Source organism: Zootermopsis nevadensis, unplaced genomic scaffold (assembly GCF_977971745.1).
Source record: "Zootermopsis nevadensis isolate Lab colony 2312 unplaced genomic scaffold, Znev_1.0 Znev_ptg000029l, whole genome shotgun sequence".
Lineage (NCBI taxonomy): Eukaryota > Metazoa > Arthropoda > Insecta > Blattodea > Termopsidae > Zootermopsis > Zootermopsis nevadensis.
In genome coordinates, this window is record NW_028259161.1 from 15,021,031 (window position 1) to 15,045,304 (window position 24,274).

The 24,274-nt window shown below is 38.0% G+C and overlaps 1 protein-coding gene across 2 annotated transcripts in view; it reads left to right on the forward strand.

Annotated features, from left to right (window-relative positions):
• The first annotated feature begins 5,060 nt into the window (after window positions 1–5,060).
• The window catches only part of LOC110838752 (uncharacterized), a 35,101-nt gene continuing 15,887 nt past the window's right edge, over window positions 5,061–24,274 (forward strand). Inside the window, exon 1 of one of the 2 annotated variants that reach the window (XM_087358144.1) lies at window positions 5,061–5,457. The gene's annotated coding sequence lies outside the window, so the exon portion shown is untranslated. The remainder of the gene's footprint in view (window positions 5,458–24,274) is intronic. The other variant, XM_087358146.1, reaches the window with a different exon arrangement.

The window sequence follows — 24,274 nt, forward strand, 5'->3', positions numbered from 1 at the left end:
GCATGTTGATTAAGTCCTTGCAAACACATATATGATACATTGCCTCAGACAATTAGCAAGCCCACATGTTCTCTGTCTTGCACTTTTACTGGAAATCTCACTTGGTCTTATTTGCTTTTGAAGACATTTTATTTCAAGATAATTTATTTATAGTCCTTTATTATATCTAGGATCTACAAGCAAAATTATTGAATTTTAAGTAAAGATGCTGCCCATATATGTTGGAAACAGTCTTCATATTTCATAAAGTACGGTTGCTTACAGAGTTGGTTTGATATATATGAACTTAATATATTGAACATCTCAGCATCATATGTCTATATTACTGTTGGAGGAAAGTAGATTAGTTTCATATCCCTATCATTATTCATGATATTATATTATTATTTGCAGAGTAATTTTCCATTAATTTATTTATAGATGTCCACCATTTCTATTGTTTGAGCATAAACTTGTTCTTGGTGTCAGTGGGTGGTTTCAGACACAAACAAAATACATTCAAATTCTTATGAAACTGAGAAGTAGACACAGATAAAACAGCTAAACACAATGAGACACAAATTGCATCAGTATGCTCCAAGACTAGTGACTGTGGTACAGATTCTGTGTGCATGGCACCATTGGCTACTACTTTGCCAGAAAGTGCTGGAAGGCCAAGATATGCAACGGCTATAGTTATCCTTGATTTGATTAATAATTTGTGATCTGAAACTAAATACAGATATGATGTCTGCTGTGCCATTCATGATGCCCTCATTGAACATTTATAAAATGCAGGTCACAATCACAAACGTGCTCAAATGTGTTTTAGTTTTCTTTACTCTGCCTTTTAGTTCATGTTGCAGTAAAATGGTAAACATTTCATACAACCTGCATTTTTTTACATGTTTTATGCTGCCCTAGGTGACTGCCTTGTTAAAATGGCTGTACATCTTCCATACAACTAGATACATGTTCACACTTCATCAAGTATAACCTTTTACATCATCTCTATACATTATTACACTGGAAGTAGCCTATTATTCACACACGTTCTTAATCAACCCAACCTTACCTCATTCAGCCCACCTACCACCCACCCAAGCCCAAAATCTCTCTCTCTCTCTCTCTCTCTCTCTACTCCTATGTAGACAATAGGGGCCACCATTTAGAGGTTTCTTGATCTATTTAGACATTTGGTAGGACTCCTTGGATGAGTGATCAGCCCATCGCAAGGCCTCTACCTGTACACAGGACATCACAGCACAGAAACACATGGAAATACATTCATGCCTTGAGTAGATTTTGAACCTACGGTCCCAATGTCCAAGCACACAAGGCCCACGCCTCAGACCGCATGACCACTGTGACTGGCAAGCTCAGAATACTATGCACCAAAATGTTTTATATATTTTTTATCAGGAATCAATCACAATAAGGCAAGTGTATTACAAAATGTTTCCTTTCTAAAGTATCTTGTGGGAACAAACGTTATGTCACTAAACATAACACAACAAATACTGAGTTAAGTACATCGGCCCACAGGTGTCTTCTTCTCAAACGTGATGTTTAGTGACTGCACTTTCATTCCAGCAAATACACAAAAATGAGGTTGGGAGTTTGCATTGGGGGGTGGGGGGTCAGATCTTCCTATCATCTTACCATCTACATTTCTCACACATCATCCACATCATTTCTGAAATCATCTCATGTGTTTTTCATTTCGTTTGCTAACTCCTACCACATCATTGCCATATTGCTGTAGTCACCAGGAGTTTACCAAGTTGATAGAATTTCAGGTTTTCAGTGTTTTGTGAGAAAATATTATGGTTATCTGCATTGTTATATCATGTAGCTTTTGGCTGCATACTGATATTTTGGAAGAACATTTTGCTTCCATCTTCAGGGTTGAAGTGAACAAAGTTTGGAATTAGGTGATTAGGAGGAGGTTCAGGAATATTTGTCATGTCTGGGATAATAGGAAAGAACTCTTTTCAGCACATGAGAGGAGGTGAGGAGGAGGAGGAAGGAGAGCACTGAAGAAGGCTGTTTCTAATTGGCTGAGACACAGACAAGGTCCAATAGATTTATTACACTCCTGTCTCATCTTCACATTTTCTGCAGAGATTCAAAAAATACACCTGTCTATGCCCACATAACATAGTCAGAGGCTATAGATAAACATGAGCATTCCCATGGTGTAGGACTTCTCATCAGCACAGACTGAAGATTCCTGCATCTTTTCTTCCTTATGCCCCAAATGGGAGCCTGAACCAATTCAGTGAGGAGCAAATTTCAAAATGGCCATCTTTCACCAAAAACAATGCACACTTGGGAACAAATGTTGTGACTGCTCCTGTAAAAATGGTGCCTCCACATATCATTACTTTTAGAAAATAGGTACCAATAAAACGTGGTATTTGCTTCATCCAGAACTGGTAATGAAATATTAATGCTGTAATAGCAACGGCTCACACAAACAATGGAGTCCTATCTGGTTTTACATTTATAAGATTTATACTAATTGTTGTTGAAATAAAATAAGCTTGGAAAATGTATTCCTTATCAGAATACCCATAATATCCTCATTCTTTACAATGTGCATTTAAGGGTATTAAAGATACCTTGTTTGATAGTTCCCACTTTGACCAACAGATTACAGCATCTCAGTGTCTCTCATGACTTTCCTCATCTGTCATTTTATTACTGCTCATAGGATATTCAAAATTCATTTTTAAAGTTGTGCAGAATAGCACAACCTCCACAACCAAATTTCATCCAAATCCATCCAGTAGCTTTCAAATCCAATCTGCTGGACAGACAAGCCCAGACCATAATTTGTTCAAGCAAAGAATGCATAGATGATAGATGATGTTCTGTGAAAAGATGGCTAAATCTACAGTAGCCTTCACATGAGCAATACATTTTGGTAAGGTGAGATTAACTGCTCATGTTTTCCAGCACATTCATTATATTATAATTCTAACAATTAACAGAATTAAATATGGTGGCAAGAATCAGATTCCTATATTATTTATCCAAGGTAAGGCTGTGTCAGGTGCTCTTAGTATTAAAGGAAATAGTTCCCAAATCCTCCAATTGAAATAGTTATAAATTTCATCATCTTCAGTAATTGATCCTGGCTGGACTACCTTTGCTCGGATCAGTATTTTAAGTAAGGTGCCAACACACCAGCAATAAAATATACATTATTTGTAATATTAGTAAAATGGCTGAGCATTAAGTTTGGTAAGAGATTGTAAATTTACTAAGCAGTTATTACCCAGTAAGACAGGTGGGATTATTCTATACAGGTCAGATCTTGTTATTCACATAAGATTTTGTATTTCTAGCGTCCAATACGTACAATGATAATCAAAAAGTTTCAGACTGTTGGTAGTTCACCTAGAGGTAATACTGTTTAAATATGAACTGTACAATATTGCTTGGGTTTGATATTTGAACAAAATTATGACAAATGGAAGCAGCCAGAAAATTAGACACCAGTGAGACTTCAGATGCTTGCAGTAATGGGCATGAAGATGACTGTTCTCTGGGATGTGACACCATGTAGTTTCAGAAGTACTTGCTACCTCCACCTTCACCAACCTGAAGATGGACCTCTGAGTGCTGTGAGAACCTAAACTCTATGCTGAATTTCAGGTTCTCATGGTGGCAATTGTGGGTTGTAGTGCCACATAATCTGGCAGAGGTTTACCAATGCTTCAGAGATGCTTCCTGCCTCCATCCTCAGGGCAATGGGAAAACCAGCTTTATAGATAGACTGCAAGTCTTGTGGTGAAGATGACTGTCTACTGTTGCTGCATTCAGTCTGGTAGAAATTTACTGATATTTCAGATGTTTGCTGCAACATTCATCTGGGTGATGAGGAAACCAGCATTTTTGATTGACTGCAAATAGTCTGGAAGGATTATAACTTCTGAAATCTTGTGCTGTGTAGTCTGTTAGAAGTTACTGACGTTTCAGAGGTTGTAGCTGCCTCTATCATCAGGAGTTTGAGGCAACCAGCATTATAGATTGACCACATAAGTCTTAGTGTGAAGATAACTGTATTCTGGGATGTTGCGCCATGTGCTCAGGCAGAGGATTACTGTCGTTTCAGAAGTACTTGCTGCCTTATTCATCAGGGAAAATTAAACCAGTGGATTGACCACGAAAATCTCGGCATGAAGATGAATGAATTCTGAGTTGCTGCATCGTGTAATCTGGTATAAATTTACCGACGTTTCAGAGGTGCTAGCTCCTGCTGCCTCCATCATCAGAGGTATGAGGAAACCAGCATTATAGACTGACCACGAAATTCTTAGCCTGAAGATAACTGTCTTCTGGACCACTGCGCCGTTTAGTCTGGTAGAGGATTACCGACGTTTCAGGGATGCTTGCTGCTACAGTGTAAGACTGTAATCTTGAGACTTGTGGGGTGAGGAAGTGTGGTGAAGGAGGAAAGAGGGAAGATGGCGTCAGCCTTTAACGCTTCGTGCTTCCTGCATTCCTTGCAAGTCTCAAGATTACAGTCGCGTACTATACATTACCCAGGCGATGAAGTAACCAGCCACGAAAGTCTTGGCGTGAAGATGACTTATTGTGGGACAAATTTATGCCCCGGTCGTTCCAGCCAGTAGCTAAGTCACTATAGGCCTACTGACAGCTACACCGTTTCCGGACATTGTAATAATAAGACTATCAAGGTAACTATTGCATTTAGATTACTTTTAATTTTGTTTTATGATTTATTTGGTGATGCGCTGTCATTAAATCAAGTTCCATTTTTAAATTTTTATTTTGTGCTTTTGAGAAACATAACCTGTTTATCGAATGGATTACAAATCACTCTATCAGTAACCCTCAAAACAAAAACATCAAAAAGCAGCCACACCATGATAGGATTGGAATTCTCTGTGATATAAATAAAGCTCACTTATGAGTATGATTATTAAGTTCATAAATCATCCACGTCGTATCAACCGCAAAAAATTTTCAGTGACGATTTGAGAGAATCAACTAAAAGAGACATCTGAGGAAGATTGAAAATAAAGTGGTCGTGGCCTACTTTACTGCATAATTCCTCATTTACGGGGAGGGGGGATACTAATGCAGCTACCTCGGAAACTTCCCCAGTACAAGTTGGCACTCCGCCAAACTGCTCGGGCTTTCCTTTCCGGGTCTTCGTCGTAAGATGTAAACAACACTCAAAAGCCGAAGTGCCAGGCTCGGCGCCGCCATGCATCGTAATTGCCCGTCATTCAAGTAGCACGCGGTACCACCAGGACACATATTGGCGTTTCTAGCCGTGGCCATTACAGTGAGGTGAGTCAGGCCGCGGTCTGAGCGTGCACACCACAGACAGCTTCAGCTACTGATCACCCCTTACACCACTTTTTGCACTGATAACCGACTCGCAAGAGGTTAGTTAGTTAACTGGAATTGAATAGAAGTGTTCGTGCACCGAGAATTAGGGTGAGTAATGTAATGGTTTATACGCAACTGTTATGACATCTTTTATGTAACCATTTAAAGCCCAATGCTGTGTGTGCCAACTGTATCAACAATCAACAATTCTTCATTTTGTACTCTCATTGTAAACAGAGATAATTTCCCCAAACAGAGTTAACCAGCTGATTTTTGTAATGATGAATTGTGATGTTTTCTTTGCGGTACGCACTTAATTTTCAAGTATTATTTAGACGAGTTTCAGTTTCAAGTACAGTTTTACAAATGTAATCTAGATTGTGGTATGTACTGTTAATTTGTTTGAAGCTCGATTAAAATCTGTCGAAAATAATGTTCACTTTTGTTTCACAACAGGAAGAGCTGTTCTCTGAGGAGTGTGGAGTATATTTAGGCTGAAGTGTGAATTGCAGAATCGACCAAATATAAAACTGTTAGTAACTCGTAGTTTACGATGTCTTAAAATGATAAATTAAAGTTTGATTGTGAATGATAAACTGATAAATGCAGCCTAGTGCAAATGAATACTGCGCTCAGCTTGAGATGAGAAATGGACTTCCCGAAAAAGAAGCCCGTTCTAACGCAACGTTTGTTATTAATGTCCACTCGATCGTCGTGTTTTTTGAAAATATAAATCCCTTATAAACATCATTTTATTCTCCAGTGAGACACAAATTATCTATCTAAAAAATCCGCCCTACCTCTGAACTGTCACATTTAATTAAACTGACCACCACAGTTTTCTTTCTTGAATTTTATTTTGAGAGGTGTGCACCGGGTATTGGTTGGGAAGCCTGGGGGGAAGAGCCGCTGGGGAGACCTAGACGTAGATGGGAGGATAATCTCAGGCGGGATCTATGGGAGATAGGAGTTGAAGGAGACTGGATTTTGTTGGCCCAGGACAGGGTCCGGTGGAGGGTTCCGTAAGCCATCTAGTTAGTTAGTTATGTCAAGACTCAGATAGACGCGTTTTTCAGTGAAAATCACTCCTTTCTCTCGCTTAAAATCGTGTCTCTGTAAGTCTCGCAGCTAAAATGTAGACCACTAACCTGGAAAATAAAGTACAACTTTAACGAAACGAGTTGCAGATTATTTGAGCTATTAATTTATATTTGTTAATGATAACTCATTATTAGGCCTATCTGTTTACTTATTCATGGTTTATTTAAGGCACTGTCAGGCGCTCAGACTACACGACTCGTACAGTATGAATTAGAAAGGATAAGGAAATAAATTTTGTTGTCGATATTGGTCTTCTGGATTGTAACCTTGTTTATAAATAGAAGCCTTGAAGAAAGTGGCAGTATGTTCCTCCGAAACATTGATATCTCCAAATACAGAAAATATCCCATAACCCACTTTCAGTTCTAATCACTGCTAAAAATTTGATGACCTGGTAACTGACCACAAAGAGAACTATTAGTGTGTGCCAGTTTTCTTTAGTTCTGTCACTGAAACATAGTCTGAAATAAGCAGCACAGCGTATAAAAATTAAACTCATCATAGCAACCATTCAGATCAGTTTAACCCTCCGAAGTCGAAGCTGTTCTAAATAACGTTTAAAAATTCAGTTCTACAGCAAAGAAAAAAGTCTTCATTGAAGAGGTCAGTTGGTTTATAATGTCTAACGAAATAATCGCTGTTTATTCTTAGAATCATACGGAACCCACAAATACATTCTGTGGGAAAAATACAGAGTTGCAGGTTGTTAATCCAAGATGTTTATGTAGTTAATTTATATGTTAAGTGACAACTCGTTGAAGCCTTTGCATGCTGATGATGCCGACGGTGATACAAATAATAATTGCATTGCTTTAAATTGTATTAAGCTTACTGGGGCTCACAAAGCAAAATATGAATAACGCGATGTTATATGTGTGTTTCTTAATTTTATGTTCTTCACTGCTGTGTGTGTTCCTAACATCTGGCAGTGGCGTACTTTAACAATTATGTGTTAACATGACTTTTTTGCGAAATATCGAAGTGGGTTTGTCACCCTCTTTAGTCCAGGGTCATGAGAAGACCATCCCTAAAGTCGGAGCTGTGTCCTTGCAATGGCTTTATTCTTCACTTAATCTCAAGTCTTAACGCTTGTTTTCGTAGCCCTTAGAAAAGAATCTACTTTTTAAAAAACCTATGATTGATTTGAAATTTTGTCTTCGACCATTTTGTCTTCATTCATAAAATCTGAAATATAAATTTATTAAATGGCAAACAAATGCACAGCAGAATCCGATGCTGCTCTAAGCCGGCGACTGGATGTAGCAATGAACTTGTACAATTTCATTTCTGACACCGATGAAGAGAAAATGTTCAGAACGGTTTAGAATAAATTGTTATTAATTTTAAGATGAACAGTGTGTGGATGTAGGCTACAAAACTTCTCTCAGTGGGCAAAGCGTCCATTTCACCCATGTGCTGGTTTGTAGTCTAATTTGATTCTACAGTAGTTTTGCCATTTCATTTTTTTTAAATGTTATAAAGATAAATGACCAAAGGAAGAATTGCTCATTTACAGCAACAGGGTGGACAATAAATATGAAGCTAAAAGCTTAGAATGTGCATTTGAAACCGATACATTCATTACGTTGCCTTGTTCGTGAAGAAGATAGTATTCATAAGGGTTTATTTATTATTGTAATTCTTCTCAGCAACTGGAAAATGGAGGCTTTAAAAATGTTACCTCCAGAATATTTGACATTTGTGTGTAGTGTTAATAAGTGATTGAATTTAATATTCTAATTTACTGACAATGTTTGTAACAACTGTCGTTGAAAATATATTTTCAATTACCAGTTACTAAATTTCCGATTGTAAACTACTGACTTCAACCACAACCATCCGGAAATTTACTGTAAAATGCGGACTAGTGCATATGGCCACAAAATTCGAGAAAAAGACATTTTAGAAAATATTGAATTACATCAGTTTAGTCTTATGTAAGTAAAATATTTAATATTACGTTTTCAGTAAGTCTCTTGGAGAGATCAATGGGCAATTTACTTCAACCCTGAAGACGAAGGCTACTAACTACCTGACATAAATAATGGATATATTTGTCTGAATATCAGAGGTTTAGTTGTGATTCAACTCATTGTCAGTGTAACGTAGAAGTAGTGTTTGAAAGTCTTCTAATTAGTCTCATAGTCATTCTGGCAATGTTATTCTATTTTTATCGTGTAGGCCTTAACTTAAGTCGAATTTCGTTTTGATTTATACATATTAATGTTACGGGTCTCAGTGGCCGCGCGGTCTGAGGCGAGGGCCTTGTGCCGCTTGGTCACTGGGACCGTGAGTTCGAATCCCACTCAAGCCACGGATGTTTGTCCGCGTTTTTATGTGTATTGTGCTGTCCTGTGTACAGGTAGAGGCTTTACGACGGGCCGATCCCTCGTCCAAGGAGTCCTACCAAATGTCTATAGATCAAAGTCAACGAAACGTTGGGGCCCGCAGTGCTCAGGCACTTGAAGAACGGGTCGTTCCAGTATCCAGTATATTAATGTTAGCTAATTCCACGTATCGCCGGCAGTTGTGTCTGACTTGTAATCTTTGGATAGTTGAAGTACGTTTTCGAGACGTGATAATATGACTATTATAACATGAAACTTTATTAATAGTGAATAAATAGAGGCGTTCTTTACATTAATTGAAGACATTCAATTCGCCCATTTGCAATTCCTAACCTTCATACAAGCATGCTTGGAACATTTAAAATTTTACGTCCTGTTTAAAATATGTGCTGCTTCAAATGTAGGTGTTTTCTACAGCGATTTTCATCTATTAAATTCACGTTCCTGTGATTTTGTTGAATGACTGTTTACTTAACGGCGCTTTATGAACTGTCTACATTTGTAACACGGAATGGAAGAATAACTGGTGGATGAAGGTTTAGAAAAGCTGTGGAATGAAGTAAAAGAAACTTATTTTAAAGTACTACACCGGCAGTTGTCTGGAGGGACATGAATTCCATGAAATACGTACCTCAGTCAGTACAGCTGTCTTTCGGGGCGAGATTTGAACAAGGGTCTCCGTGAAAACGAGTCCCTTGAACCACGATGATTGTTTAGCTTTGCTCCTGTTGCGCCAAGAACGGAAGGACGGATTGGGTATAATATTTCACGTGCACCGAGTTAGTTTGTTGCTGTGATGAAATTCTTTTACTTTACTTCACCTCATTTGCGCAGGTCTACCAATTCAATCCGGGTGGAATGGCACACTTTTTTGTTCTGTGTCATAATATGTCTAGTTTGTTTGCCAGGCTCATTCTAAACGTCTCTACAGATTGTTCCTTATTCTTGTTATTATTATGAGTACTATTGATGTTGTTTTTAGTGTAATATCTAAACGGCGACTAGCATTAACAAAATCTTCCTGGTCTATCTGCCTGAGTTGGTCCCTAAAATCTTGAGTTTTAACAAACTGACATGGTTAAGAGCCCGGGAAGATTTTACTAATTATATTAAAGTGGATGTTAAATGTAGGATATGAGGATTTGGGTTGGTTTAATCTTGTTCAGGATGGGGTCTGATGGCGGGCTCTTGAAAACGCCTTCGTGTTCATTAATGGTGGTAAATTTCTTGACCATTTAAATGACTTATCAGTTTCTGGAGAATAACTCTGTTCCATGGAGTTGTTTTAGCTATCTTTATAGAACAGTTCATATGTGGTTCCTTACCCTCAAAGGTGGGATTCATTTTACGACGTTAAACGCGTAACCTATTATGTCAGGTTTTCATAAAAATTATGTGAAATTATCTAAGCCAATCAAAACACAGAAGATAACACGCGAGAGGTCAGTGCAAAGAGTGCATTGCATCTGTATCCACACAGTAGATATAATGGCATAACCAGGTGTGTTTTATTTACTTGATTCCCAAGATAAACCGACGGCAGAACTAATACGCTGCAGTTTGGCGTAGACTGTGCATGCTTCATTGGTTTTGAATCTACGTTTCATTCTGTCTTCAGCTCTTAATGTTTCACAAACTTTATGTTGAATCCAATCATGTCATGTCTCACTTCATACTCATAGACTGATGTTACTAATTTCTTTTTGATATCGTGGAAGCTGTTGTTGTTGCTGTTATTATTATTTAATTTATTCACCATTTTTCAGGGTATTTACTTCTATGTACCTAAGACAACCCTTGCCCGTGAGGTAGAAAATCCAGCAGCTATTTCTGAAATAAAATTTGTTCTTTGATATGTGATACATGAATTATACAGATTTCATGTGAGGCATTATTTTATTTTACTTCAACGTCTTTTATAAGATGTTTGATGTTTCCAGAATGGCGGTTTTTCGAATTTCCCTAATGTCGTGTTCGGTTGGGATGTTGGCCAAATATTTTTTGAGTGACTGTGAATCGATTGTTTGTCTGGTCCACAAACAGCCAAAAGCTTCGGCCTTTTGGCCGTCATATCTCGACTGCTTGTAGACCAGGTGAAATTGTAGCCATGGCTCGGAGCTCGAGATGGGCGGCTACAGTGAGTTGGGATCGTGTGCACGCAGTAGTCGGAGCGTCTCTTGAATGAGGCTGACAGTACTGCTTCAGCGTTGCGCTGGCATGCCGGAATGAGCTTGATGTTAGCCAGCAGTGACGACTTGACTCCTCCAAGAACTCCGATTATGAGGACGACTAATTTGACAGTGAATCCTGGATACAGCTGTCTTTGCTCAGACACAAGGTCTTGATACTTGGTCTGTTTTTCAGCCTCCTTCACAACTATGTTAGTTTCAGCCGGGGCCGAAAACTCGATGACATACATAGTGCATCCAGAGGCATCGATGAGAACGATGTCAGGCTTGGTAGCTGTTAACTGCCTGGTAGTGGGGAACGAATAGTTCCAATAAATTTTACATTTGTCCTTCTCAACGACGAACTCAATGTCCCCAGGAGCGTACGGCAAAACGGGGGTCTTATCTATGCCGTAAAAGTGCCTCAGGTGGTAACAGAGTATACGTAAAGCAGCGTTATGTCGATGAATGTAGGCGTGTCGACAGAAGCTGCATCAGCGCCTCTGGTTGCATTCGGCATGCCCTGCAGAGAATATCCGCTACCCCCACACCCATCACCATTCGGCGGTACACAAGTGTGTTTGCAACACCATCTTGGCACACTAAGATGAAACCCTCGGTTTCAGACTTCAGTCTAGCCGACCTTAGAAAGGCGAACGTCAGATCTTTCGACAAGCCTATTTTTTGGCTTTCACAAAGAAGGTCTCATGTATGGGTTTGTCTGTATGTCGTTTTAGCAACAAAGTTTGCTCAGTCTTCTTAAGAGTGCCCTTGAAAGATGGTGTTCTCCTTGACCGCCCTATAACGTTTCACTAACTTCTTCCTGTCCGCGGTTAGTGCCCGTATTTTGTCCAGAGAGTGCTGCTTGATGGTCTGCAGCGTATTCTTGTTCAATGTGTGATACTTGGCCTTGAGAGAGCGGGCAATAAGCCTCAGCTTGGTGGTAAATCTCCGACCAGAGTTTTCATACTTAATTACGCACTGAATTCTGGATACCTTTTGCCTTGCCAACTTTAACTTCGCGTCCAGATGTTTTGTTTGCTGTTCAGCTTTATCTACCACCTTAATAATCACTTTATAATTATATAGGATGTGTCCAGTCATACAAAGTTCTCGCATTATACAGAAATGTCAGTAGTTGACATGACTTGAACTGCTAGTAAGAAACACAGTAGATAAAAGACTTGATTTTCTCGCGATGGTCAAAGTAATCTTTTTATGCGTCAGACCGTGTGGTCTGTTAGGTGACTAAAAACAATCCGAATTACCATGTAGACTCCGTTTTCAGAATGAAGTGAAGCCTTCACACTGAAGTCGATCGAGATACGTTCCTCTGAATCGTAAATAACCACCTAACAGACTACGCGGCATCACAACCCAGAAGACCATTAACTAACTAACTAACAAGATGACTTACAGAACACGAAGTTTCATCACCGAACTCACCAATGCCCTCCACCCTGTTATTTCTAAAAGTCCGTCCAGGTCCGAGGCTTTGGTAATTTTTGCGTAACAATACTGTTTTTTATGGTGAAAGGTTGTTAGCCTCACGCCCAACTGCCGAACTGAAGGACCACCCTTCATCAGCAGTCCGCGACTGCTTATTCAATATATTCGCAGCTAACCTCCATAACCGGAGGCTGTTCCTTTATCCGCAACCTGAAGACCCACCAAACATGGCAGAAGACCATTATCGACTCAATATATCCAAGTTCTTGCATGCAGAAGGAAACGAGACCTGCCAATTATTTCCGTTCTTAAACTACAAAATGTGACAAATTTTATAACCTTAATTATATCTGTGAAGGTACTGTGTTAATTATTTAATGCCCTCGGGGCATGGATATTAGATATTTGAGGAGAAGTTATTTGGACGGAGGCAATCGTGGTCTATTTCAAAGAACCACATACGAAGGAAAACTGTCAGCACGGCCAATAAGCTGGACGGAATTCGTATCGTCCCTTCCTAGAGCTTTATCGCTCGATCCCAACTATAACCCAGCGAAGTAATTTATTTTAAAGGATTAAGCGTTCAGAGGGAAACAATCATGAGGCAAACACGTGTTAAACTGAAGGTGCAGATATCGATTTCTTTCAAATAACTGTTTTACGAAGACGTAAGGTTTCTGTGACAGGAATCCGGAAGTAGTTCCACAACTGGAGATATTGGTGAAACGTACACATCGCTTTGTAACATTCCACAACCAATGTAACAGTTTGTTAGCTAATAAAAATGGCCTTTTAATTACGAGAAAAGTAATTCGTTTTTCTCTCGGATGTCAATTCGCGTGCCTTCGCTTCATGTGAAGTGGTCACGCAAGCAGCAACAGAGAGACCTTGGGCGGTTCCCCACGAGATTGCAGCGCCTGGAGAGAGCTTTCCACTGCAATATTAAGACAGTGGCTGCCAGAAGTAAGGTCTTGTTTGTTCTGTGTATGGAAAAGCACGTAATATACAACTCCCGAATATTCTAGGTTACATTTTGGTGAGCACAGTTCTTTCTGTACACCATTACTCTGAAGTTAAAGATCTTTATAAGTATTCTGAAAATTCACTTAGTGTGTCAATTATTTGCGTTATTTTGCGTCGAATCAGAACTTAATAGGATAATTATGAGCGTTGGTTCCCTACTACCCGGGAATTTCTCTGGTGGACCGTTATTCTAACGGGTACCTCTAGGATGTGAAACAGATTTGCTAACCACTACACCTCGATGCTAGGTCTCGTCGCCATGAATTATGAATGATGTCAGTTTGGACGTTTATCCCAGAACTTGTCCCAAAGGGCTGATAAAAACTGTGATCCCCTTCCAGAATGTTAGTTTCGTGACCGGCCGTGAATAGCTGCGATTATGTGAAGGTGAAGAGGATTCATTATAACAAAAATTATATATAAATGATCTCCAGAGAATCTTCTGTTTCAATAAGAAACTAAAGTACTTCGAAATTAAACACCGCAGAGAACCCAATACTGAATTTGTTTACTGAATAGCTGACATCGATCTGCATTTCTTTTGATTAAATAGGCCTCTTATTTAAGATTTTAATTTCTCACATTTAAGTTTCAAGAATCGTTTCTCTTTCTCTTGAAGATGACTTACATTTAACATTCTCTTAAGCCTAAACTACTGTTACAAGCGTTGCATTGTTGTTCCAAAGTTTATAAACATTAATTTCTCTTTACACACTTTTAAAATCATAACTGCCAGGATTTGTTTTTTGTATTATAGCTGGCGCAGTAGTTTTTGGCCGGCGGAGGTGGCTGACGGACCTACTCTGTGAACTTGAGGTGGCAAGGTCAGTCAGTGTATGAAGCGTATATTTTATTACAGTTTTTTTAAATTAAATGCATCGAATAATATGTACTAAATTATAAAAAAAATGTATAATCATAGCTAAATTTTATGTCAAATCTGTTTGCTTGCACTTGTTCTGGAAGGGGGCGTGACATTTATGTTTTAAGGGAGGCGCAAGGTATAAAAGTTTGGGAACCTCTGCATTATGCTATCGTTCAAATGACTCACTCCTTGAGTATTCCACCGGCCAAAAACTACTGCGACCGCTATACTTGAAGTCCACCAACCAGGGCCGGCGCAAGGCTATTTGGCGCCATAAGCAAACTTTGTACATTAATTAATAGTGTGCCTTTGTATGAAGAAAAATGCGTCGACTTACACATAAACCATTGCATACAAAACTAAGTAGGTTGTTGGCGACATATTACGAACACATTTATTTTTTCTTCTGATTCCTCTTTCTATTTTAGGCGTTTATTATATTCAGTTTTATGTTATTTATATTTATTTTCTGTTCATTCCGTTGTTTAACCTCCCTCCCCCACACACAATTTTGCAGCCCTAGGCAACCGCCTAGTTTGCCTAGTGGTTAAACCGACTGTGCCACCAGGAAGCTGGTGTAGTGTCTAATGAATAAACCTCTGGGTTCCGTAAAAGGCGGATTTTCTTGACTGTCTGAGCGAACTATCGGCTTCTCAGGAAGGACTCTTTTCCGTGGAGTCAGTTGGTGTACCTAGATAAATGGAACAAAACACAGTAGAATAGTAGATGTCTCGAATCGAATCAAGGAAAAATTTCCAGATGAGTGCAAGGGTAGTTATTGAGTTTCTAATTCACCTAACAATAGAGAAAGTTGTTAAAAATTTGAAACCCATTTCTGGAAGATATAGACTGTCTAGCTTATTCGTATCAAATACAACATCATGTTTTACCGTGCGTAATACATTGAGTGACACGACGTCTTGCTCTCTAGCATCCAGATACTTTCTAATAATGTTCACTCAAAGAGAAAAAAGCCTTTACATATGAGAAGTGAACAAATTTAAATATTGCAGACACTGATATTTACCACCAGAAGTGAAAGGTAGCACAAGTGTCAGGGTACCAGGCATATTACTTTAAAATCTATCATTGCCATATATTAGAAGGCTGTAAATTAAATTATTTTTACCATGAACATTTCTCCTGTGTGAGAAGGTATTATGTGTGAATGATTTTTGGGCATTACGTAAGTTTACATTTTATGCTTGGAGATTTAGGAGTTAAATTAGTTATGACAAAGAGAAGCAGAGATTGTGTAACTCAGATTCATATTTCTCTAATAAAATATTTAATTTGTCTAATATATTACGGGGAATACATTCATGTATTACTGATAACAATTCAAAAGTATTAGCATGATTATCTTATTCACAGGGAGATGTATGAGTGATGTGTATTAAATGACACTTTAAAAGGATAACATAAGTAATTGGACTGAAACCAAAGTCATGATAAATATTAAAGGACTAAGTGATATTTATGGTACTTCAGTCATTTTTATACTCCACTAATTGAGGGTTATATATATAAGTTTGTAAGACTTGTGTGCACAGTTATTTTCAGCAGTCCCATCTTTGTATGTAGGTTTATATTGCTCCCACAGTATAAGAATGCTGTAAAATAAATTTGTGTATAAGGAAATGGTAGTGCTGAAAAAGTTGAGTATGTTTATTTGGTAAGTGAAGTAGCTCTTTTTACTGAGGTGAGCCTGCTGGAACAGGTATTAATTTTATACTTTGTAGTATGTGTTATTTTGTTCCTAGGTTGTTTTTAATATATAAAGTTAATTCAAAATAAGACTGGAGTTTCTGAATAATGAAATTGTTATATTTGCATTTATGTTCTGTTTAATGTGATGAAACTTGTAATGGAGTGCCTTAAAAATGTATGTTTCAATAAGGATTGTACAGTACATAATACATATTGAAGTGCCAATGGAACATTTATTGTCATAATATGAGCACTGGTTATGTTTGTTTTAATGTATCAGCTTTATGTTTCATGGCAATTTTGGAAAGTATGTATGTACAGCATGACCAACAGATCTGAAACCTCAAAAAATTTGTGAACTATAGTACATATTCCACTTCCACCCCTGCTCTTGAGAAAAATCGCCTCCGTTTCTGTTAATCCATACAGCTGTTCTGCTGGCCATTACTTTTCACTTACACTGTTGTCAAAATGACCACAAGTGAGTGATTTGTACAGAAACCAGTAGTGAGCACAGTAATTTTGCAGTGCAGAGTAAACCTATCATATGATCCAGTGTGAGTACAGTCTTGCAGCTCAGCTTACCATAGAACTAATGGCATTTCCTTACAGGAGAAGGATGAGGGTCAGAGAGGGGAGATACCCCAAGTTGTGAAAACAAAGTGCTTGGCCATCTGTCACAGGTTTTAGATTTGTTGTTCCTTTCATACAAATGTTAAAGAATGTAAGAATATTCTTATATAAGAAGATAATGATAAAACAGATTAACTTGAGTTTGACAATCTGATACTTTGTTGTATCTCTGATATAACTGTTTTCTAGTCATGTTGCATTCATTATGTACAGTGGTGCCAAATCATGTGGCTTTTTACATTGAATTACTTTAAGTTGACGGCAGGAAGACATTATGTATTAATGATGTTTTAGAACAACAGACGTTGATTAATATGATTTACTGGAATAATGGTAAGTTAATTATAAAACATACTATTGACTATAATTCTGGTACTTTGTTGCGATATGCGAGGTGCAGTGGTAAAGCAAGTGCCTCCAAATCTATGCATTGTTTGTAACAATGCTGTTGCATTGGTCACACTGCCATCACTATTGTTTATTAACAAAGTTTGTTTTCAAACCCATCATTCGTAGTTGGTAATGTTCAATATTTGAAGCATGTTGGTACGGAAATGGCCAAAAAACATACTCAGGAATCAAACATTTTTACTTTGTTAACCAGTTATTTAAAAACAAGCTCTGCGTTGTTCGATATTCTCACTTTGGTAGTCAGATCGCAGCACCCCAATGTCTACCTCACTACTTTCTTCGTCCGTCGTTTTGTTATCACCGCTCGCAGGTTATTCAAAAGTATATTTTTGAAGTCGTGCAGAGCAGCACAACCTCCACGTCAAATTTCATCCAAATCCGTCCAGTGGTTCTAGAATCGACTGGACGGACGGATGTTGGTCCCTGGACACTACAGTTTTTGAACAATAAAAAAGCTGTTCCACTATTCACCATATAGACGCTTGGGGGGAGAGGCGGTATAGCTCCTACTCATTCGTAACCTCGGCACTAGATGCGGGTGAATAGTTAGCGTCACGCCCAGGCAAGGCTTTACCCCCGGGAAAGGACTCCGGTACCCATTGTAGAGGAGGCCAGGTGTGCCCCAGAGCCGGTCTGGACGCAGAGGCTAGAGGAAAATTCCTCTGCCCCCGTCGCTGTTGGAATTTTCCCTGCTTGGATATGATATTGTAATGGTCAGAGATATTCGAGTGGTTTGTATGATGTGCTAATATTCAGACTGCTTTACTTTCAACCATTTTATAATTTCAGGATAAAGAAGAACGCTGTCAGGTTGCGTTGTAATGCGTCAGAGACAAGCTGTGTGTCGCTGGACGATGCGCCAGTACTATTAATCCTTAGAAGCACAAAGCACATCTAAATAATATTAAAAATATATAAATTACCCGTCAAGAATGACGGGGAAATCTGAAGTAGTGAACACACAATCATAAATATTATCCAAAAGGCTCAGAATCCCGGAACAGCGGATGATTTCCATCCAAGCTGCCAATCAAAACTTGCTTAATTATTATTATTATTTAAAAATCAAGTTCCTATCTCAAATAAAATACAGTGCGTCTTCATTACAAATAGGCCTATCAATTGACAATTGATGTTTCTAAAATATGAATAGCTGTTGATTATGATAATCATTTGAAACCCATATTTACGTGTATGCTCTGGGCAAAACGCAGTACATTGTGAACAGTGCTCGTGGGAAGTTCCTCATCTGACGATCGATAGGAAGCCAGAAATGTGCCGTTATTTATTAGGCACGTGTTTACATTCACTTCCTGATCATTGTGAATGAAGTATTATAGTGGTATCCACGATGCCCGGATTCATGCCAACAAAATTCATATAATCCCCAAATGGTTTCCCTGTTTCAGCAGGTGATCAGGTGAGATACTACACAACATTTCCTGCATGCGAGTAAAGAAAGACCATCTAAAAAACTGCTTTGAATTTCCTTGCAAAATAATTACTGAGCTTCATGCCGTTTCATACCAGCCATGTCCATGATTCCGAGCACAAGTGAATTTGAAATCCAACAGGAAACGGCACAATTATCCTCATTATAACGCGTTGATAATTATTGTTACAATCGGCAAAAGTAGGCAATTTGTGTCCGAACCGGCTCTAGTGCCAGGCCAGTCTCCGTATGCTATCGCAAGTGCGTCGTGTTAACTTTTTTGACTTCTGTGTTTGCCTCAGTGAAATTGACTATAATGGTATGACGATCGTCCACATATTATTTTAAAAAAATCTGTTCCTACTGCATAGAAAACATAATGCGTCTTGAACACGAATGGTGTTCAGGAAAATAATTGTTTGTTCCGACAATCCTGTGAAATCCATAAATACATCAAATGGGCGTAATTCAGAATTATTGAATGTTGAAGTAGGCGACAGGTGTTGCATGCAGCAAAAATTTCGCTTCAAAAACAGAAGAGGCAAGACCCTAAGAATTCGGACTAGCATTTTGTTACACATTTTTTAATCGTTATAATGCAAATAATATAATGTATTTATCTAAGAATTGGTGACTTGCTAATTTTGAAGTGGAAGAAAAGGATACAACTTTATACGAACACGTACAAATGTTCTTGAGTCTTTCATATTGGATTCTAGCTTCAATTCAATTCAGTTCAATCATTTAAGTGTTTTCCAATAACAACAAGGCAATAACAGGCAAGCACTGATAATACATACAATAATAATGAAATAATAATAATGAAAAATATTACACAAACAGATTAACTAAACTTATACATGTACAGTATTGAATATAACAGCCAGATACAGGCAAACTCAAAATAGAAACAATATTATACACAAAGAAAAATAAATGAAGGAATATAAACAAAAACAAATAATCCACCTAGGGATGTAAATGTAAAACGTTAAAGAAATACAAAAAACAGATAACCAAGCTAGATCATCTATGAAGACAACCTATCTAGATCATTTCTCTTATTGAGAAAGTGCCCTCAAGGGCGACAAAGTTTATGGTAAATACATCCAAAGATTTACATACGTCATTTGCAGCGATGACGCATCTGGCTGAAGGTCTGTGTCTTAGCGCAATGCTCACACTAAAAGTAGAAAATTCTATTATTTTTTTTAACTTATTCCCTAGTTAATTTAGTCAACCTCTGCACTTAATGGAGTACTTTTTATTTTAAGTAATTACAACAAGACTTCTCTAATTGTTCCTTCCCTTGTGATATTGACTAATCAGTACTTTCATTTGTATATTATCTGACACAATGATTTATTTAGAGCGATTTCCTCTGATACCATTTGCAAAAAGAAATTAACCTTCAATATGAGGAGATTATCTGTCAATAATACCTTTGTTTAATTAATTGCATCAGTAGTTTCGATGGATTATTTCTTATTTGTAAGTATGTCTACATATCAGAGACTTGATGGAATGAGCCGCTCATCTGCAATAATAACATGATATTTCTTCATACTTGATCGAGACACGAAACTTTTGGCACCTGTGAATTTTGTGAGGAAGTACTACAAAAAGTCACTGTCAAACTCAGATGATTTATACTTCAGAGGTTTAAGTTAATGCTGAGACCAAAGTATAAATTGGGTTCCCGTGTTCTGTGGCAGTTAGCTGCAGCAAGACACGAGGCCGACCATTACATTAACTGAATTAGCAGAAGCCGCTGCACAATGGACACGTAAGTCTTCACTAAAACATTCATAGCAGAAGTCTGTTCACTGTAAGTGCACTGCCTGTCGCTTATTTTCAAAAGTAGCTTTTTGAACCCAGCACGGCGTTCAGAAACGGAATATTTTTTTTAGAAAATTACAATTATTCATAAGTGATAAATAGTCTTCAGGCGTGCCTGAATAAATGATAAAATCTACCCATAAATTAATCGTTTCTTGATAATTTTTTAATCACCATTAGACTGCAAACAATGTAAGAAAACATAAATATAGTATCTCTTCAACATAAGATTTATTAATTGTCCTTCCTAACTTCTTATTAACAGTCTAATACATGTGTATAGTCCTACTTTCCACAAGTTTACTTCAAGTACATAAACATACATTTTAAACATTGTTTTCTTTTTCTATACTAATGTAATTGTTTATCGAAAACTGATTCTTGACAGAACAACAGATATTCAGAGCGCCTCGATTATGTATTTCAGACTGACAATATAATGCAATCTAGAGCCTAATATGTATGTTAAAATATGCAGGGTGAGTCGTAATTGTATACTTTATATATGAGCACCGCGTTCTACACTTATAGGCAAACAGAAATGTTCATATAAACGAAACGAGCGGTTTGTAAAAGATGTTGAAACGGCCCATCATTAGAGTCAATGCTTAGCTGAACCCTGTTGTGCCAAAAACTCCTCGTCCGTTGAAATACGTCGAGCATGTTGCGTATTTTGGTCCTAGCCGCTTCAATGGCATTCCTCAGCTTGTCCCGCGTGTTGCATCGTTGGCGTAAATGATGCTCTTCAGGTGACCCCACAAGCAGAAGTCAGCAGGTCCATCTCGCCCCATCCATCGATCTCTGTAGTGGCTGTCTAAACACCGCATGCCATCGCCAGTCGAGGCTGTAGCTCATAAGGACCTAGGAGGATATCGCCAATTGTTCCCGCCCAAACATTTATTGCAGATAGGCGAAGGAAGAAGTCTATGGAAGAATCTTACCAGAAGAAGAGATAGGATGGTGGGACACATTTTGAGGCACCCAGGATTGGTTAATTTGGTAATGGAAGGAACAGTTGAAGGGAAGAATTGTAGGGGGAGACAAAGATTGGAATATGTGACGCAGATTTTTGAGGATGTGGGCTGCAAAAAATTTGTGGAAATGAAGAGATTGGCGCAAGATAGGCGAAAATGGAGGACCGCATCAAACCAGTCGAAAGACTGATGACAAACAAACAAACAAACAAACAAACAAACAGCTGTTGAAATCGTGTTTTTTGAAAGGAGAGTGGATTTTCATCAGTCCACGTGTGTTGGTTACGATTATTCAAAATTCCATTCCGTGGGATGCATGCTTCATCCATCAGTGACACTCGGCTGAGATTTCGCAGAACGCTTTTCTGCGCTTATAATCCAGCGGCGGCTGTAGTTTGAACATGCTGTACGTGGAACGGAACAGCTGATCATGCAACACCCTCACTGCCATTCGCTGGGAATATCTGGTAGTGAACACCACAACACCAAAACATCAACAGTAGTGGACCCGTACGAGTCTGTAGACTGAATGATTGCTTGATCCGCTTGGCGGTGCTGCCTCGTAAATGGCATATGCAATGTTGTAATATCTCGCTAACGAAACGATTTCGACCGAGTACTTTATATGAACACTTCTACTTGCCTACGAGTGTAGAACGCGGTGCTTGTATTCAAGATATGCAATTAAGACTCCTCCTGTATGTGTTGGTTAGTGATCATTTTTAAAATCACTACGTTAAACCGTATTATATTCTTTAATTAATCAAAGAGACGCAATTATTGTAAATTTCATATGCTGCTTTTTTAAAAAAAATTAAATAAAAATGTACTACTTTAGATTTTCCTGTAATTATTGACGGTTAATTTTCCAATAAGATTATATTTGATGACAGTCCTACATTAAACAGTCCTGGTTGAACTGTGAAAATTCTACGTTTACAATAAATTCTGCAGGCTATTTGATGGGAGTGAAGCAATGGCAGGTGTTGCATACCTGAACAGAGGAGATCAACTGGGGTACCTAGGTGTAGATAGGAGGATAATATTAAGATGAATTTTAAAAAATAGGAAATGCAATGATGGATTCATGAGCTTCAAAACAGGGAGCCAAGAACACGGAATGTCTAATGAAACATCCGATTCCATAAAAGAAGGAAATTTATTGACCTTCTGAAAGACTATTAGCTTCTCGAGAAAGACTATGCTTCGTGGAGTTACTTACATAGGTGACGATATAATACGAGGAAAGATGGTGGAATAAACAGCATTTTCCTGTTTTAAGGTACCGTTACGTAACAGATGTAAGAACAATGTGAAACAACAACCGAGATTTTATCCGTAGTCCCCCCAAATGCGAAAACTCAAAAGTACACCGGTATTTCCCATCATTGTGTATATGAGTGTAAATTTTAATTGGTGACTGCGTGATAAAGCTTTCATAGTAAACATAGTTTCCTTGAGACATTTCTGGAACCCAAAATTTTTACTTTTACATTTTTCAACAAAAATTATGTTACTGTTACCAGAACATAACGTTAGTCCGAAGCAGATTGATTTGTTTACGCGAAATGGAAAAGAATACATTCGGGTCTTTTTAAATATACGGGATTATTTCTAAAATAAGTGGCAGTAAGAAAATGAATCCATTCGAATTCCACGTGGAATTTGGATAAAAGTCTGAGATGCAGATTTTCTCGGATTATCATATTTATTCTGCCGTTCATTCCACGGCTTTTTTCGTCAGTCACACAATATAATCGATGCTATACAAATTTTCAGACCAAGCAGCATATTTAGTTAATATAGGCCTGTAACGTATTTCAACGAATGATGATTTAATCTGAGATGACTGTTCTGGGCTGTTGAACAGTGTAGTCTCTTCTATGATAATGGAGGCAGGAAACTCCTCTCGTATGCCAAAATTTTGTTGAACTTCTGCTAGACAGCGATGCTCAACAAGCCAGAAGACAGCCATCTTCATACTCGTCTCCGATAGAACCCGAAGTCTCAATATTATTTAATTTTAAAAACAGCATGAAATAAATTTTACAACTGGCATGTTGTTGCAGAAATGTAAATTTGTAAACCTGAAACAATCGAAATTATTACAATGTAAACGAGGCGGTATTGTGTTAATGAAGATTATAGGTTTAACATTTCTCTGCTAAGTAATAATACGGAAATTTGAAGAAAGGGGTTAGCGCACATAATAATTCCACCTCAACCTTCTCCAATGTTCAGGTACAGCGAATGTTAATTTCGCCAGAAACAAAAATAAATGTATTGTAGATAGAATCTTAAAATAATGACCTGGCGGCGCATTAGTAGCCAGACCAGATCATTCGCCACTGATTAAAATATACTTTCGACAGAGAAATTAGAAATGTGTGTGAAGTTTTGGAAAAGAAAGGGCTATCCATCAATGTACGAGCCCTTTCAGAGCTTCTGAACATACTACTGCTGCTGTTTGTTGTAGTACATGCAAAATGTGGTCACGGATGCAAATAGCGAAGTTGCATGGCCTACTTAGGTATACATCTGGGTTCCTTGCAACATCAGATTTTTATTTTACGGCAAAATAGAAAAATAATTCCAAGAAAACTTATGAACCTTATCTCTTACGTCAACAGGATCGACTGCTGGTAACATTCTGAATGCAACAACAACAACAAATAATAATTCAATTAAATTATTTATTATTAGTGTGCTGTATCAACAGCCAGAAGACCAATTACAGATACAGCACAGAGACGAGCACATGAACACAGTAATAAATATAGAAAGGTAATAACAAAGGGAATATAAAATACATGAGTGCAGAGGACGCCCATTCACAAAGAAATTTTTTTGCTAAATACATTAGTATATTTGTAGTAATAATATAGATACATCAAGTAAGTTAGATTAACAATAATTCAACTTAATCAGTTCCTTTATTAGAGCGTTTGATAACAGAAAAACCCTACGACAGG